The sequence below is a fragment of the Chiloscyllium plagiosum genome, chromosome 4 (assembly GCF_004010195.1).
Source record: "Chiloscyllium plagiosum isolate BGI_BamShark_2017 chromosome 4, ASM401019v2, whole genome shotgun sequence".
Lineage (NCBI taxonomy): Eukaryota > Metazoa > Chordata > Chondrichthyes > Orectolobiformes > Hemiscylliidae > Chiloscyllium > Chiloscyllium plagiosum.
In genome coordinates, this window is record NC_057713.1 from 28,360,038 (window position 1) to 28,375,678 (window position 15,641).

Here is a 15,641-nt window from a genome sequence, read left to right on the forward strand (position 1 = left end):
ATCTCCCCACAGAATCCATGTTAAATAGGAAAGAAAAATATTGTGTTAGCCAGAAATCTGAAGCCATAATAGAACCATACCTCATTCAGCCTGCCAACATCTGTGGAATGAGAAAAAAGAATGAACATCTTTGGGGTTGATGATCAAAACTGGGAACAGTTTGAAAAGTAATAGGCCTGAAGGGCAATTGAAGGAGGGGAGGTTGGGAACAGAATAAAAAGGAAGGCCTGTAAAATGGTGAAAGACTAAAGGTGGTGCACAACCAAAGGACTTTATGAAGGAGCAAGCAAAAAAACAAGTACCTCCAGAACGAGTTGGTGACAGGATTATATAATCATATCAGAAATGCAGGCGGGACACTGACCTCATTGGAATGTCAGTTGGCCTGCCTCTCACTCCCTGTCAATCAAGACCTAGATCCCGCCCCTCATGCGCGCCGATTGGCTAGCGGGCATAGAACAGACGCTGTGAGCGTCTATTGGATCGAGGGCATGTCAATCCGATAGAGGCGGACCGGCATGGTGGGCGTTCCGCCTTTCGATTGGACAAGGGAGCTGCCAGTCCATGGTTGGGGCGGGGCACTGTCGGAGTGACGGTTTTGGGCCTAGGTGATATTTTTGTTGTGAGAGGAAACAGTAGCTTGAAGAGAGAGAGAGAGAGAGAGAAATAATATCGGAGAGAGAAAAAGGTCAAATCAAAGACGGAGGCGAGTCGGTGACAGATTGGGCCCGACAACGGGGAGCGTAAACAAAATCGAAATGTGACATTTTATTTCTTCCAGTTTCGAAGATGACACCGTTTGCTGCGGGAGCCGGTTTGGGAGCGAGGGAGCGGGCGGGCGGGTGATTTATACCGGGCCGGGCTGCAGCTGGACGGATCAGGCCGATTCCTGCAGCAAGGCCTTTCGTAAATGACCAAGTGTGCTCAGGCGGGAGCCGGGATCCCCAAAATTGACCACCATTTGGGCGGAGGAGGGAGGTTGGTGTTGTGGAAGACTCTGAAATTTTTCCCCCCCTCTCTCCCCCTGATGTCTCAGTTATCTTTCTCAGGCTCGTTTTTTTTCCCTCCTCTTTTAAAAACTAGCTTTTAAGTTGTCCGCGCTCGAACAAACAGCGATTTTGTTTTCTTTTGTTAGTGTTAGGACGCGAGAAGTTTGATTTTTACCTTTAGTGGACATAATTGCTGACTTTCCTGAGTTGTTTGTCCAGATATACTAATTCTCAGTGTTTGTGTGAAATAAATACAAGGGATTTTGGTCGTCTTGCCACTTTCCACCTCTCCTTTCGCCCCATTCCCATTCTTGCCCCCCCCCCCGCCCAAGTTATTTTTTAATTCATTTGTTTCCTGTCAATTTGTGATCCTATTTTGTCGAGAAGTGTCAACTACTTGGCATTTGCAGCGATGTCCTAAGAAATGTTTCTCTCCGTCCAATCCACCTGCGTTTAATGCGTTCCAATTGTATTTAATTTCTCTGTCCTGCTATCCCTTCCATTCAGGCACTGGTCAAGCTGTATATTAAGTTTGGACGTTGATAAGTGTTCAATGAATTGAGTAATAGATATTAGCTTTGTTATGAGTTTTAGAGTGTTGGTTAGAGTTTGTATGCATAGGATTTTTTCAAACTAAATTGATTTCCAGTGGAATTACTTTTGTGAAGACTCAGGTAAAGGGTGTTATTTTACTTGATTGTGCCTGTTTCTGCAAGTAGATAGAAAGGAAGGGAGTAGCTAAAATGAGTACTGTTCCTTAAGGGATGACATTTGTGAGTTAAAAATGAGAGCAAGGAAATGTATACTTTCAAAAGTATTTTATATCTGTCTTCGCAGTAAAAGACATAAAAGTTTTAGTATTGGGAGAAAATTGAGGGCAAAAGGAATGTCGAAACTTAATCACTAAGACTAGAGGTATAAGTATTTGCAAAATTCAAGTGCTAGGACTCACTATTACACTGGACAGATGGCTTGCATCGATATGATCTTAAAAGAAGTGGTATCAAGGTTAATGGATGCATTATTTATAATCTTCCAGAATTTGCTAAAAAATGGCATATCTATTCAAGGATAGTAACTGAAATCTGGAAGCTCGGTCAGTAAGCATAAAATTGTTTATTAGAAAAATGTTGGGTCAGTTGTATATCATAGGGCATTTAGAAAACCGTATTAACCCCGCTTGGTTGTATTATCAGATTGAAATCATGTTTGATGAACTTATTCAGTTCCATGAGGATGTAACAAGCAGGGTAAAGAGAGACTAGAAGATGTTTGAATTTCCAAAAGTAATTGAGGTCCCGTGGAAGGTTTCTGCTGTGCAAAAGTTAAGAGTTCATGATGTTGTGTAATACAGATATATTTTATTAGCTTTAGATCGAGGATTGACTGACAAACTGGGAGCAACGAGTGGGAATAAGTTGGAGATTGTCAGGTCAACAAAGCTAAATTTTTCAAGTGCCATTGAGTTCACAGGGCCTCAATCATTTACATCCAGATCCAATATAGATTGTAGGGATTCAGAACATTTTAGCCAACTGAGACACAAAGAGAATTGGGAAGTAAATCTTGAAGAAATGTCAGGAATCTACAAAAGAATATAGATTTGATTATGGGAATAAGTAGAAATTTGACAGAGTACAGGAAACCGATGTATACTTTAGCAAAAAAGATAAAAGTACAATATTACTCAATTGAAAGAAAGTGCAGGGCGTTGTAGTGCAGAGGGATTTGGGTGTTATTGTACATTGAATCAAAAGATAAGCATGTATTTACAGCAAGTAATTAAAGGAAATGGAATGTTAGTCTTCATTAAAAGAAGAATGGAGTATAAAAATAGGGAAGTCTTGTTACTACTGTATAGACATTGTTGAGACCTCGCCTACAGTATTATGCACTGTTTGGTCTTTTATTTAAAAAGGGATAAACTTGCATTAGTGTCACTTCACAGAAGGTTTACTCCGAGGATGAAAGGTGGTCTTATGACGAAATGTTGAGCAGGCTTAGCCTGCACTCAGTGGTGTTTAGAAGAAATAAAGATCATCTTCTTGAAACACATCAGATAGTAAGAGGACTAGACAGGATAAGTGCTGAGAGAATGTTTTTCTTCTTGAAGGAATCTAGAACCAGGGACCCCGTTTCAAATTGTGAGATTTTTGTGTGAGGCAGAGGTGAGGGAGAATTTCTTCTGAGGATCATTAATCTTTAGAATTCTTTATTCACCAGTAAGCTTGGAAGACTACATAATTGTCTAACTCAGCCTTGAATTTTTTTTGCATGTTTAGTATGCAAGGAGGTTAACAGTTATTGACAGGCAGGCAGGAAGGTGATGTTAAAGCCTCAGTCATGTCAGCAATGATATTATTGAATGGCAGAATTGCATTTATTTACAAATAACCTACTGCTGCTCCTGTTTGTTTTTCAGCAGGCCAGATTTTCTGGATATTGAGGAACAGCAGGAAATAACTATTCTTTCTTTTTAAACTTTAGTTATGATTTGTTTATACTTGACATGAGTTAGGAGTTCTAGAAGTAAGGAATATGCTTGTGTCTGTAAAATTGTTTGTGATGATTCACTTTTATAAGGACAGGAGTGTTTTCTGCTAAGCTGGAGTGGTATCTCTGAGGCCACAAAGTCTAATTGTCAAGTAAACAAGCTCAGGTCAATCATTTAATTATCTTGTCTAGAGCTTTGGAGACTGGGAAGTGCTGATAATATTTAGACTTTAAGCGTTGGTTGTTACAAATTTTAGAGTATTAGGTCACTAGAAATTTGATCTATTTTCCATATTTGTTTGAAAATGTTAAGCTCCCTGCTACTGTGGTTGAAAGTCAGAATTGACTTTATTGTAAAAGTAATGTTCATGTTACTGTGATTGAATTAGATCTTCCATCATCTATTCAAATTAAATGTATGAGCTAATGTACACTGTTACAGTGTATAGAATCCTTGGTACTGAATGTAATAAACAAGAGGAATAGCTATAGAATTCCTAAGTAGAAAGACTTCAGCAAAAAAACACTTCAACAACAAAGTTTTTTTAGCATTTTTAATCCCTGATGTTTCAACCTCGGTTTCAGTAAAACACATTTACTGGAGTGAAATATTGTGCATTCAATCCCACTGCAGTGATTTAAATTCATAATCTGGCTACACCTGTCTAATAGTGCACTGCACTACTGACGATTATAATTTTCAAATGAGACATTAAATTGAGGGTCCATTTTTCCTTTTGCGTAATTGTAACAGGAGCCATGGCACTTTCTAAAGAAGACTAAAGGAATTCTGTTATCCTGGCCAAAAAATCGTTGCACTGGTATTATATGCCGTTTCACTTGTGGGACTTTGCTGTGCACTAATTGGCTGTAGTGTGTCCTTGTATGACAATGGTGACTACATTTCCAAACTAATATAGTGACTAAAATGTTTTGAAATGGTCTAAGGTTTTGAAAGATTTTAGGCATGAATACTTTTACCTTGCTTCCTTCATTTGAAAAATATGTTTTTAGTCTTGCCAGTTGACAGCTGAACTTTCAGAGGAACCTTGGGAAAATATAGTTAATGCTAAACCATTATTGTTAATGACGACAGTTAACCTTGATGCATAACAAATCTGCCACTTTTTAAGGAAGGGAATTTATGTTCAGTCTTTGCTTTACAATCCCTACGCTGGTCAGATTTTCCTGTGGGTGGTACCTTGACTGCACTATTTTCTTCTCTTTTATTTTGAATTTACTGTATTAATGTCTTTTTTCCCCGAAAGATGGTTGTAACTTAGCAGTGGCTAGTTGGGTAAAGAACCATATTAAGTTTATGCAAAGAAGTTTTTTTTAATCCAAAGAGGCTGGGAATTGTTTCTTTTTATTTGTAGCCAGGAATTTCCTAATTCCCAAGAGGAAAGAATACAGTTTCCTTTACTGAGACAGTCCTGGAAGTAATGACAAGGCGTATTGTCATTTTCAGCTATTTGGGGAATGTGCCTCAGAAAACACAAGTTATGACATGACCGTATTCTCTATTATTTGCCCACAGTCTTGAAATATAATTGAACCCTTAATTTTCTGACTGAAGAAGAGTATTGCATGTTCAGCTAATAATAGAAGAAACAAAAATGGTTCAAAAATGTTTCTTAAAGTACTTCAAAGGTCAGACTGGACATTCAACATTATTTACAATTGCCATAAATTGGCTAAAGTCGTAGAAATGTACAGCACAGAAACAGACCCTTTGGTCTCCACGCAGACCAAATATCTTAAACTAATCTAGTCCCGTTTGCCAGCCCATATGCCTCTAAACCCTTCTTTCCTATTCATATACCCATCCAGATACCTTCTAAATGTTGTAATTGTACCAGCCTCCATCACTTCTCTGGCAGCTCATTCCATGCACTCACCACTGTCTGCACGAAAAAGTTGCTCCTTAGGTCCTTAGTTCTGGACTCCCCTACACCAGGAAAAAGACATTATTTATTTACCCTATCCGTGCCTCTCGTGGTTTTATAAATGTCTGTAAGGTCATCCCTCAGCCTCTGACGCTGCAGGGAAAGCAGCCTCAGCCTATTCAGCTTCTTCCTAAAGCTCCAACCTGGCAACATCCTTGTAAGACTTTTCCGAACCATTTCAAGTTTCACAACATCCATCCTATAGGAGGGATATCAGAATTGCACACAATATTCTATACATGGCCTAATCAATGTTCTGTACACCTCCAACATGACCTCCCAACTCCTATACTTTATGCTGTGACCAATAAAGAGTCTGTTGTGTAATTGTTTCACAGGCATTCATCATTGGTGTCATTCTAGTGATAGTAGAGTAGCAAAGATATGTTCCATGACGTTCCTTCCAAAGAGTAATGTGGACCTTTTGCTCTACAACTTGATATTTTTATTCAACCTGTTCAGTGATGTTATGTGGAGCAGATGGGACTTGAACCTGAACTGCTGGTGTCAGAGAAAAGGACAATACCACTTCACCACAAAGCCCTGCTCCACAACTAGAAACTTTTTTTAAAAAAAAAATCCTGTTTAGAGATGTTACACCACAGTTTTGGCGCAGATGGGACTTGAACTCAGGTCTCCTGGCTCAGAGGTAATGACACCATCACTGTGCCACAAAGCTCAGCTCTACAGCTGCTACTTTTATTTACCTATCTTCTCAATCAGCCTGTTCAGAGATGTTATTACACTCCTTGGGAACAGGTGGGACTCAAACCCAAATTTTTGGTCCAGAGTTAGAGCCACAAGAGGGCCCTTCTGCTCTGCAGCTAAAATTAGACACAAATCAGGTTAAGGCCTCTGCCCAGTTCAAGGCAAATGCATGATTGTTGCCCTGCATACAAACAGAATTTTGTCTGTCATGTGCCTAGCTTAGGGCAAACTTTTGGTAAAGTTTCATTTGAATAACTGTTGTCTGAATTCAAAGTAATTGACATATTTGCTAATACTTACAAATAAAGAGCAGTTGACTGCAGGAAAAGAATTGACAATGCTAGTTAAGGAGGTAAAAACAATGACTGCAGATGCTGGAAACCAGATTCTGGATCAGTGGTGCTGGAAGAGCACAGCAATTCAGGCAGCATCCGAGGAGCTTCGAAATCGACGTTTCGGGCAAAAGCCCATCATCAGGAATAAAGGCAGAGAGCCTGAAATGTGGAGAGATAAGCTAGAGGATCTCTCCACGCTTCAGGCTCTCTGCCTTTATTCCTGATGAAGGGCTTTTGCCCGAAACATCGATTTCGAAGCTCCTCGGCTGCTACCTGAATTGCTGTGCTCTTCCAGCACCACTGATCCAGAATGCTAGTTAAGGTTAAGTTGAAGGCAAGTTATTGATCTGGTTATATGGTAGAAGGTATAAAGTATAAATCATGGGCATATATTCAAATTGGTGGGAAATGTCGAGTGATGAACCAGATTTGCTTTAGAACCTTGGTTATTCACTAATAATACTTTGCTGATATAGAACATACATCTGAGTTGCTGAAGAAGAAGTTTGGTCATGAAGTCAATAGCATAAAATTACCAAAAAGTTTTGATAGTTTAAGCAAATGAACAAGTGCATCACAGTAAATGTGAGGCCATCCACTTTAAACCAATAAGGGCTAGATCCTAGATTTATTAAAACTGGAATCTTGGAACAGTGGACATCAACAACAGCATGTTAGGGTTCTGTATAGATAGATCACAGAAAAATAGCGATTAGGCAGAAAAACATCTATAGCTTCAGTCACTTAGACCATTAGTTGTTTTCTTTAGGTGGTTAAAATGTAAAGGAGAGAAAGTTTTCTAGTCATGTGAAACCTTGCTTGCACCATATTTAAAATGCAGTGCACTTTTCTGGACAGCACAACATTTAAAGGATACAGTAGCGCCTCGACTTACGAATTTAATCCGTTCCGGGACCCGGTTCGCGAATCAAATAAATTTTTCCCATTGTTCGAATAGCGTAACAATGCTTGGATGGCTGTTCACAGCGCACGCGCCAAAGACGAACTGAATGAGATCACACAGGGCCCCAGAAGTTTTGCGTTCAACAAGCGCATAGCAAAGCAGAACAATGAAACCACATGATCGCACACTGGCTTTTTACGTTCGTACCTTCGTTCGTACCTTGAATTTTGTACGTATGTTGAAGCAAAATTTTGCATAAAATCCTGTTTGTAAACCGACTTGTTCGTGAACGGGGTCGCTCGTATGAAGAGGCGCTACTGTATTTTGGTTTTGAAAGGAATGAAGTGCTCCAAGGCTAAACTATGGAGAGAGATTACATGTCAAAAGCTAGTGAGTCCTGGTATATAGATAGGCAGAATGGCTGCCTTCTCGGATTACATATCATGGCTTTGTCGGCTTTCCAAAGAAGCAATATAGCTTGGGCTGCATCCTGACTTGCTCCCTGTTCCCCAGCAATTTCTTCCTTTCCAGATAATAAGCAAATTCCCTCTTAAATGCTTTTATTGAACCTGCTGGTCAGGCAGTCTAGCAACTTTCTAAGTGTTTTTTTTCCCCTCCTAGAATCCCTGCAGTGTGGAAACAGGCCGTTCAACCCAATGAGTGCACACCAACCCTCCTGAAAGCATCCCATCCAGACCCACCTGCGACTCTATCCCTGTAACCCTGCATTTCCTATGGCTTGTCCATCTAGCCTGCATATCCCTGGACTTTATGGGCAATTTTGCATAGCCGATTCACCTAACCTGCACGTCCTTGGACAGTGGGAAGAAACAGGAGCACCTGGAGGAGACCCATGCAGACACAGAGAGAGCATACAAACTCCACATAGACAGTCACAGGCTGTAATTGGACTCTGGTCCCGGAGCTGTGAAGCAGCATTGCTAACCACTGAGCCATTGTACTGCCCATTTCCTTTTCTTTTGTCAATACCTTAAATATGTGCTGTTTGGTTCTCAATCCTACCACCACCGGAAATTGTTTATCTTTTATCTTTTCTGTCCGTACCTTTCATGGTTTTCAAAATCTTTTCTGAAATCTCCTTTCACGTTCCATTCTGTTAAGGAAACAACTCGAACTCTTCCAATTTATATACGTCACTGAAGTTCCTCATTCCTGGAACTATTATTGTTATCTTTGCACTCTAAGCGCTTTGCTTCTTTCCTAAAGTATGATGCCCAGAACTGAATACATTTTCCAAGGCTGAACCAGCATTAAGTTTAACAAGTGTAACCAATTGAAAGATGATTTAATTGAAAGGATTTTGGATTTTGAAAAGAGTTGATAGGAATTACATTGATGGACATTTAGGATTAAGCAGCATCAGAGCTGGTCCATTCAGGAAAGGAGTTCGGCAACACAATGCAGAATGGTAGAAGTGTAGAACACTTAGTATTCTAACTCTTGGAAGCTAGATCAGTTGATGTTTTAATTTTATTTTTAATCTCCTTGTTCAGAAATGTTGTGACACACCTCCATAGCAGATGGGTTTGAACCTGGACATTCTGGCCAAGAGGTAGGGTCACTACCGCTGTGCCATAACAGCCCCAATTAATAATTTCAATGATGATCAGTAAACCTTTGTTGAGGAAGAATATTAAGGAAATGAGGGCTGTTGTGAAGTTGCATTGTCTTTACCCCTGAACCTGGAGGCCTGGGTTTAAGTCCCACATGCTCCATAGGTGTGTAATTGCACAGGTTGCTTAGAAATGTCTTTTAAAATAAAGCCATAAGAGAAATGAATTAATTTGGGATGCAGGTTACCCATGATTTCATTGAACGGTCGAACTGCTTGGGTAGTAGGCTGAATGCAATAAAACATATTAGTAGGCCACAAATAGATAATGTGTTTCGACCCACAGAAATTGATGTTGTCATTTCTAACTATATATGGATTCAGAAATGATTTGGGGCAAATGGTTTACAGACGTTGAATTTAGTTGGAGAGGACAATTGACATCTTGAAGGTAGTAAGTGAATGACCGAAAAATTGGCAATATTTACAAATGAATAAAACAATATCTGATGGACCTTAGGGGAAATGTTACGAAAAAATGTGTACGTTTGACATTAAGTCAAGGTATTGCAGATTAGAAGACTGATAAATGATTGAATGAGTGGGCTGAATCTCACTGGAAATACTGGAATATATCCAGAAATGCAAAACAGTATGTCAATAAGCCAGTAAAATTCTGAACTATGCAGTATTGCCAGTTATCTAGCATATGTATTTTGAGGCCATATACTAGAGCAGTATGGTACACTTTGAGTATCTGCCCTCTAACATCTGGATCAGCACAAAGGATAATAAGTTTGAGCTTTAATGTCTAAAAATTAAGTTATAAGCTTTGTTTGTGCATGCAAGTCAGTTTTTAAATTTAGTTTTTAGCTAAAAGGGGAAGATGTTGACAGTAGGCAGGTAAATGATTAATTTTGGAAATGTAGAGAATCAGAGGAAACTGATTTAAGGTAATTGACAAAAAAAACAGTGCTGACATGAAGGAAAAGCACTTAAAGCAGTGAGTCAAGGAAGGTGACATCTAGGCTTCAATAAGAAAACTGGATTGTCATGTGAACAGGAAAATACTACAAGGCTGCATGTAAAAGTGTGGAGAGTGGGACCTTGTTGCAGAGACCTAACACAATCTATTTTCTAATCATCCTATTCAGAGTTGTATTGCACACCTCTGGAGCAGGTGGGACTTAAATCTCAGTCTCTTGTTCCACAGGTAGGAATGCTACCTCTGTGCCCCAAGAGGGCCCCCAGAAAACTAGCACAAATGCTTGGGGCCAAATTGCCACCACCTGCACTGTATCCAATGATTCTGTGAAAGAATTTGCTGTCTTTGAGCAATGAGTTGGAAGCAAAGGCTCTGGTTTTTTGAGATGCAGAACTGGAAACTGATGAAAGGGAGCTGAAATTGTAACGCCATTTACAGTGTTATCTTTTTATATACTGATGACCTCTTTCATAAGATCTTAATTTGTGATTTGTATTCATTATGGGTAAATTTCAGACTGGTGTGTTTTAACCCAATGACAGGGCAAATGGCCCACCAAGATTTTCAATTGAAGCACAAACAGAATCCTGTTTAAAATGAATACATTACCGTAGTGCTTAACTTTATAGCAGCATTGATGCATCTTCAATTAAGCTCTCAACCAAAACCACAGTGAATACAAGGTTGTAGGAAATTTCACAGTTCAGTCTTTTCTGACTATAGTCCACTGCACATAAAACCTGAATATTATCTAATTTTCTAGCCCAAGCCTTAAACATGATTTAAATTATAAGCCTCAAAATATTGATGGTGCAAGTTGAGAGATTGAATTCAGAGTTTGACAACCAATTTGCACTATTACAGCACTGAAGTGCATTGGTTGCAGTGCTACTTTTGCCCTTAATGTGTAGATATAAAAACACAAATCTTTATTGGCAATGTTTTTGCCCTCCGAAGGCAGTTCCATGGACACTGAGGATGACTTTTTTCCAATATGGTGTTGTGGGTCCTGAAGTGACGAAATAGGCCGCTGTATCAGAAAACACTGCCACAAATGGGACAAGTCAATTTTAAAGACATGGTTGGTTGGAGTGCTTGGGTGTTCGCAAGCTCCTTTGGCTCTTTGCACTTGACCTTCATCTGAGCCTGTCAAAGATGCTCAAAGTGGTTGGAATCTTTGTAGTGCTTCTTCTTCAGTCTGAGCAGTCTTAGCAAGAGATTCCTATCAAGTTAGTGGGTGTATTTCTTTTTTGTTTCACAAGAAGGCTTTGAGGACGTGGTTGAAAAATTCCCTTCCCCCTCTGGATAACTGTTTGCTGTGACAGAGCTCAGAGTAGAGAGCTTCGATTGGATGTCTTCTGTCAGGTATGCAGATGATGTGGTCTGTTCAGCATGTCTTATTGTCAGTAACCATTATTTCTGTCCTGAGAGAAGACACTGATATTAGACTACATGTCCTGCAAGTTGATTTACAGCAGGGTTTTGGACAAAACTGCAATGGTCAACACCTTTTGTTTCCTAGCCTGTACTGTCAGTCATAATTGAAGATATTTTGGAGTTTGATTTATATTCAGCACAGTGAGTTATTCAAGATAGTTTGTGTTGCATTATTCATATTGATTTCAAAGTAGAGCTGAGAAAAGACTTTTAAATTTAATACTTGTTTATATTTTTCATACAACTTAAGCAGATTTTGGAATACTTCCCAAAAATCATTTTCTCTTCCAGTTTTCTGATTTGTTGGCCTTTTTACCTTTCGAAACAAAAAAAAACGCAGATGCTGGAATCCAAAGTAAACAGGCAAGAGGATGGAAGAACGCAGCAAGCCAGCCAGCATCAGGAGGTGGAGAAGTTGACCTTTCGCATGTACCCCTTCTTCAGGACTGGGTCCAGAGAAGGGTTACACTTGAAATGTTGACTTCTCCACCTCCTCATGCTGCCTGGCTTAGCTGTATTCTTCCAGCCCCCCGCCAGCCTTTTACCTTTGTCACATTAGAAGTAAAGATGGATCCTGTGGATGAAATATAGTGGTTTTTTGATATTGACTTATTTATGTTGATGCTATGTCATGCCTGACACGATTTGATAAATAGCATTCAGTAAAGCAAGCCAAAAGTCAGTCATAACTTTGTCATTTTTGTTATCTTCCGAACTGCATGTCACTTTATCATTTGTCAGCCCTGACAAGGACAAGTTCTGTGTCATGTTTTAAAATCTCTTCAAAGGCATTTTGCATTGGCTCGCCCGAACAGCGCACGTGCGCGCACACACACGTTTTTAGTGTTTCACTGCCAATATCAATTATCTTCAGTGGCCGTGAATTGGTCTCTTTTGAGTTAGAAGTTAGACCCCCATAGAGTTCATGATCTGGATTGATGTCTTGAACATTAATGAGGATGCTACAATGCCAGAGGTACCAACTTTTGGATAAGATGTCATCCAAGATGTATTTGTTCAGATGGATGCAAAAGACCATGTGGAGATCAGGAAGTTATGCAGTGTCCCAACTAATAGTTATCTCTGAACTCATGCCATCAAAATACATCAATTTGTCACCTGTTTGCTCTGTACAAATCAGCTACAGTGTTTCCCTCTGTAAGTAACCACAGTTCTGAGGTAATTTATTAGCTATAAATCATTGAAATGTCATGATCACCTGAAAGAATGTATATGAATACAAATTCTTTCTTCCTAATTTGGTTCATCGAAACTTTGCATTTTAATTTGACACCTTGCAAACATTTTCCCTTGGGTGTTCATGTTTAGGATAGCACCAGGGTACCATGGGGTGGCACAGTGGCTCACAGCATCAGGGACCTGGTTTCAAATCCATTCTTGGGAGACTGTGCAAACTCCATACAGACATTCTGCCTGCCTGAATGGGTTTCCTCCCACAGTCCAAAGATGTGCAGTCAGGTGGATTGACCATGCTAAATTGCTCATAGTGTCCAGGTGAGGTGGATTAGCCAAGGGAAATGTAGGGTTACAGGGATAGGGGGGGGGTCAGTGTGGACTCGATGGACTGAATGGCGTGCTTTCACACTAGGCATTCTGTAATACCATCAAAATTCCAAGCAGTGTTGTCTGAGACTAGGTAGTGAATAAAATGAGCTTGTGGTGAGTCTACTTCAAAGCATTGCTCTCACTTTATACTTTAGAAGTGCCTCCTGTCAACTTTGCAGCTCCATCCAGTCTGGTATAATACTAAATGGTAAAGGTAAAGCTGCCATAGTCTTAGACTATAGGGTTCCTCTCACTTTGAAGAGAGATCATAGGTGGTAGTTTAATCTGAGGGACACCACGCCTCAGGTGTGGGGAGATGTTGAGAAGGGCAGTCTTCATTGTGCAGTAATTGAACCCACGCTGGTCACATCACTCTGCATCATAAACTAGTTATCAAGCCAAGCCAAGCCAACTCAACTAAACTCTGCAGTCTACCTGTGAATTGTGGTGGGCAATTGAATAATTCATTGGAGGAGGCTGCTCCATAAATATCATCGCTGAAAATGTGTTGCTGGAACAGCGCAGCAGGTAAGGCAGCATCCAGGGAACAGGAGAATCGACGTTTCGGGCATAAGCCCTTCTTCAGGAATGAGGAAAGTGATCATCCCCAATGATGGGGAACCCGGGACCTAGTGTACAAGACAAGACTGAAGCATTTTGCAACAGTCTTCAGCTGGAACTGGATGAACAGTCTTGACCTGGAACTGGATGAACAGTCTTGACTTCCTCCAGAGTCCCCCAGCATTACAGGCGGTGATATTAATAAACATTTGAAGGCAGTGGATACAGCAAAGATTTTCCCTCCAACATAAGGTCACAAGCGAAGATATTTGCTGATTGTACCGTGTACTCTCAACCTCAATTGTGACTTCTCATACTTAAGCAACATGTGTCTAATCTTAGCAAAATTTCGACAATGTCCTGGTTTGGGTTGACAAATGGAAAGTACATTCGTGCCAGATAACCATCCTATCCAACAAGCGAGTCAAACCATTGTCACTTGACACTCAATGGCTTTATCGTCTCCTACTATCCACATTCTGAGGGTTACCATTGACCAGAAACTGAACTGGTCCAGATCAGAAACTAGGAACCCCGTAGCAGGTAAGTTACTACCTAACTCCTAAATCTGTTCACCATCTACAAGGCGCAAGTCAAGAGTGTGATGGTATATTCCCCACTTGCTTGGTTGAATGCAACTCCACCAACACTGAAGAAGCTTGACACTATCCAGGACAAAGCATCCTGCTTGATTGGCCCCACATTAGTAAATTTCCTCCCCCACTGACACACAATTACACCAGTGTGCCCATTTATACGATTCACTGAGGAAGTTTACAAAGATTCCTCAGGTAGCACCTTACAAATCCTTGACCACTGTCCATCTATAAGGACAAAGGCAGCAGATACACAGAACATCATCACCTTCGAGCTCCCTGCTGAACCACCCACAAATGTGACATTAAGCTATTGGCGATCCTTCAACTTCACTTGATCAAAACCCTAGAAATCCCTTCCTTACTGTGCTTTAAGTGTACTATGCCCAATGGACTACAGCAGTTCAAGAAGGCAGTTCATCACCATATTCTGAAGGGCAACTTCAGAAGGGCAGGAGTAATTAAAAACTGGTCCAACAAACAAAGGAAACATCCCAGGATTGAATTTAGAATTAGCTTAATTGTCATGTACTCAAATGAGTACAGTGAAAATTGTACAAGTTGCTGCTGTGGCTCCATCTTCAGTAGAAAGGTCCCTAAGTACAGCTGCTTCACTTACAGTTCTGAGAAAATTAGAGAAGTAAAAAGTCCAGCATTGCAGATTTTATGAATAAATGATAAAATGAAGGGAAAAAAGTTCAGAACAACTATCTTCCAACCCAGTCCAGGCTGGCACCCAGCCCCCAGTCTGCCTGGGCCTTGACTGCAGACCACATCAGGCTTCACCTCCAACTTCATGAGGCTGGGAGATCACTGTGGAATTGCCTCAAGACCAACGGTCCAGTAGGTGTTGTTGGCTTAGGTTTGGAACACAGACTCATCTGCTGTCTTTCACTCAAGGTAATTAACCTCTTTTAAAACTTGTCTGTTCACTAGTTTGAATGGTGCTCATTAGCTGGTTGTGGTGAGATAGGAAGAGCTATTAGTGCCTCCAGGGAAATATTGTCCAGGAGTTTCTGTTTATCTTTGAAAATGTTCATTGAATTAAAAAAAAAAGGTCTCTTGTGATTTCTTCTTAAGATTCGTGTAGTTTAGTCTTGATACCAGCTGAATCTGCCGAAATAGTCATGTGACTTCTCAGCCATTTTCTTAGCTTTTTTGTCCATTTCAAGCCAGATTAATTTTCTTTATGAAATAAAGTTACAAATCACAACACCAGGTTACAGTCCAACAGGGTTCGGAGCGGCGCTCCGATAGCTAGTGCTTCCAATTAAACCTGTTGGACAATAACCTGGTGTGTGATTTGTAACTTTGTACACCTCAGTCTAACACCAACATCTCCAAATCATGACTTTATAAAATATGTAGCAATGCATCCATGACTCTTAAAAATACTGAATTTATTGTCTCAGCTGTAGGACGTGGCTGGGAGAGGGCTAAACCTAAAGTTGAATGACTGATTTGCCTAACATATCTCCACGAGTCCAGCTGCAGGGTTCAAGTGAACAATATGGTATGTTGAAGATGGATCACTGGATTGAACATTTA

At 40.2% G+C, this 15,641-nt stretch overlaps 1 long non-coding RNA gene across 4 annotated transcripts in view; it reads left to right on the plus strand.

Moving 5' to 3' along the window:
• Positions 1-614: 614 nt before the first annotated feature.
• LOC122548907 overlaps positions 615-15,641 on the plus strand; it is a 48,710-nt gene continuing 33,683 nt past the window's right edge. Inside the window, exons 1-2 of one of the 4 annotated variants that reach the window (XR_006311365.1) lie at positions 12,932-14,993; positions 15,506-15,606. This is a non-coding gene — a long non-coding RNA (uncharacterized LOC122548907). Of the gene's footprint in view, positions 979-12,931; positions 14,994-15,505; positions 15,607-15,641 lie in introns of those variants that run through there. The other 3 variants (XR_006311364.1, XR_006311366.1, XR_006311363.1) reach the window with 3 other exon arrangements.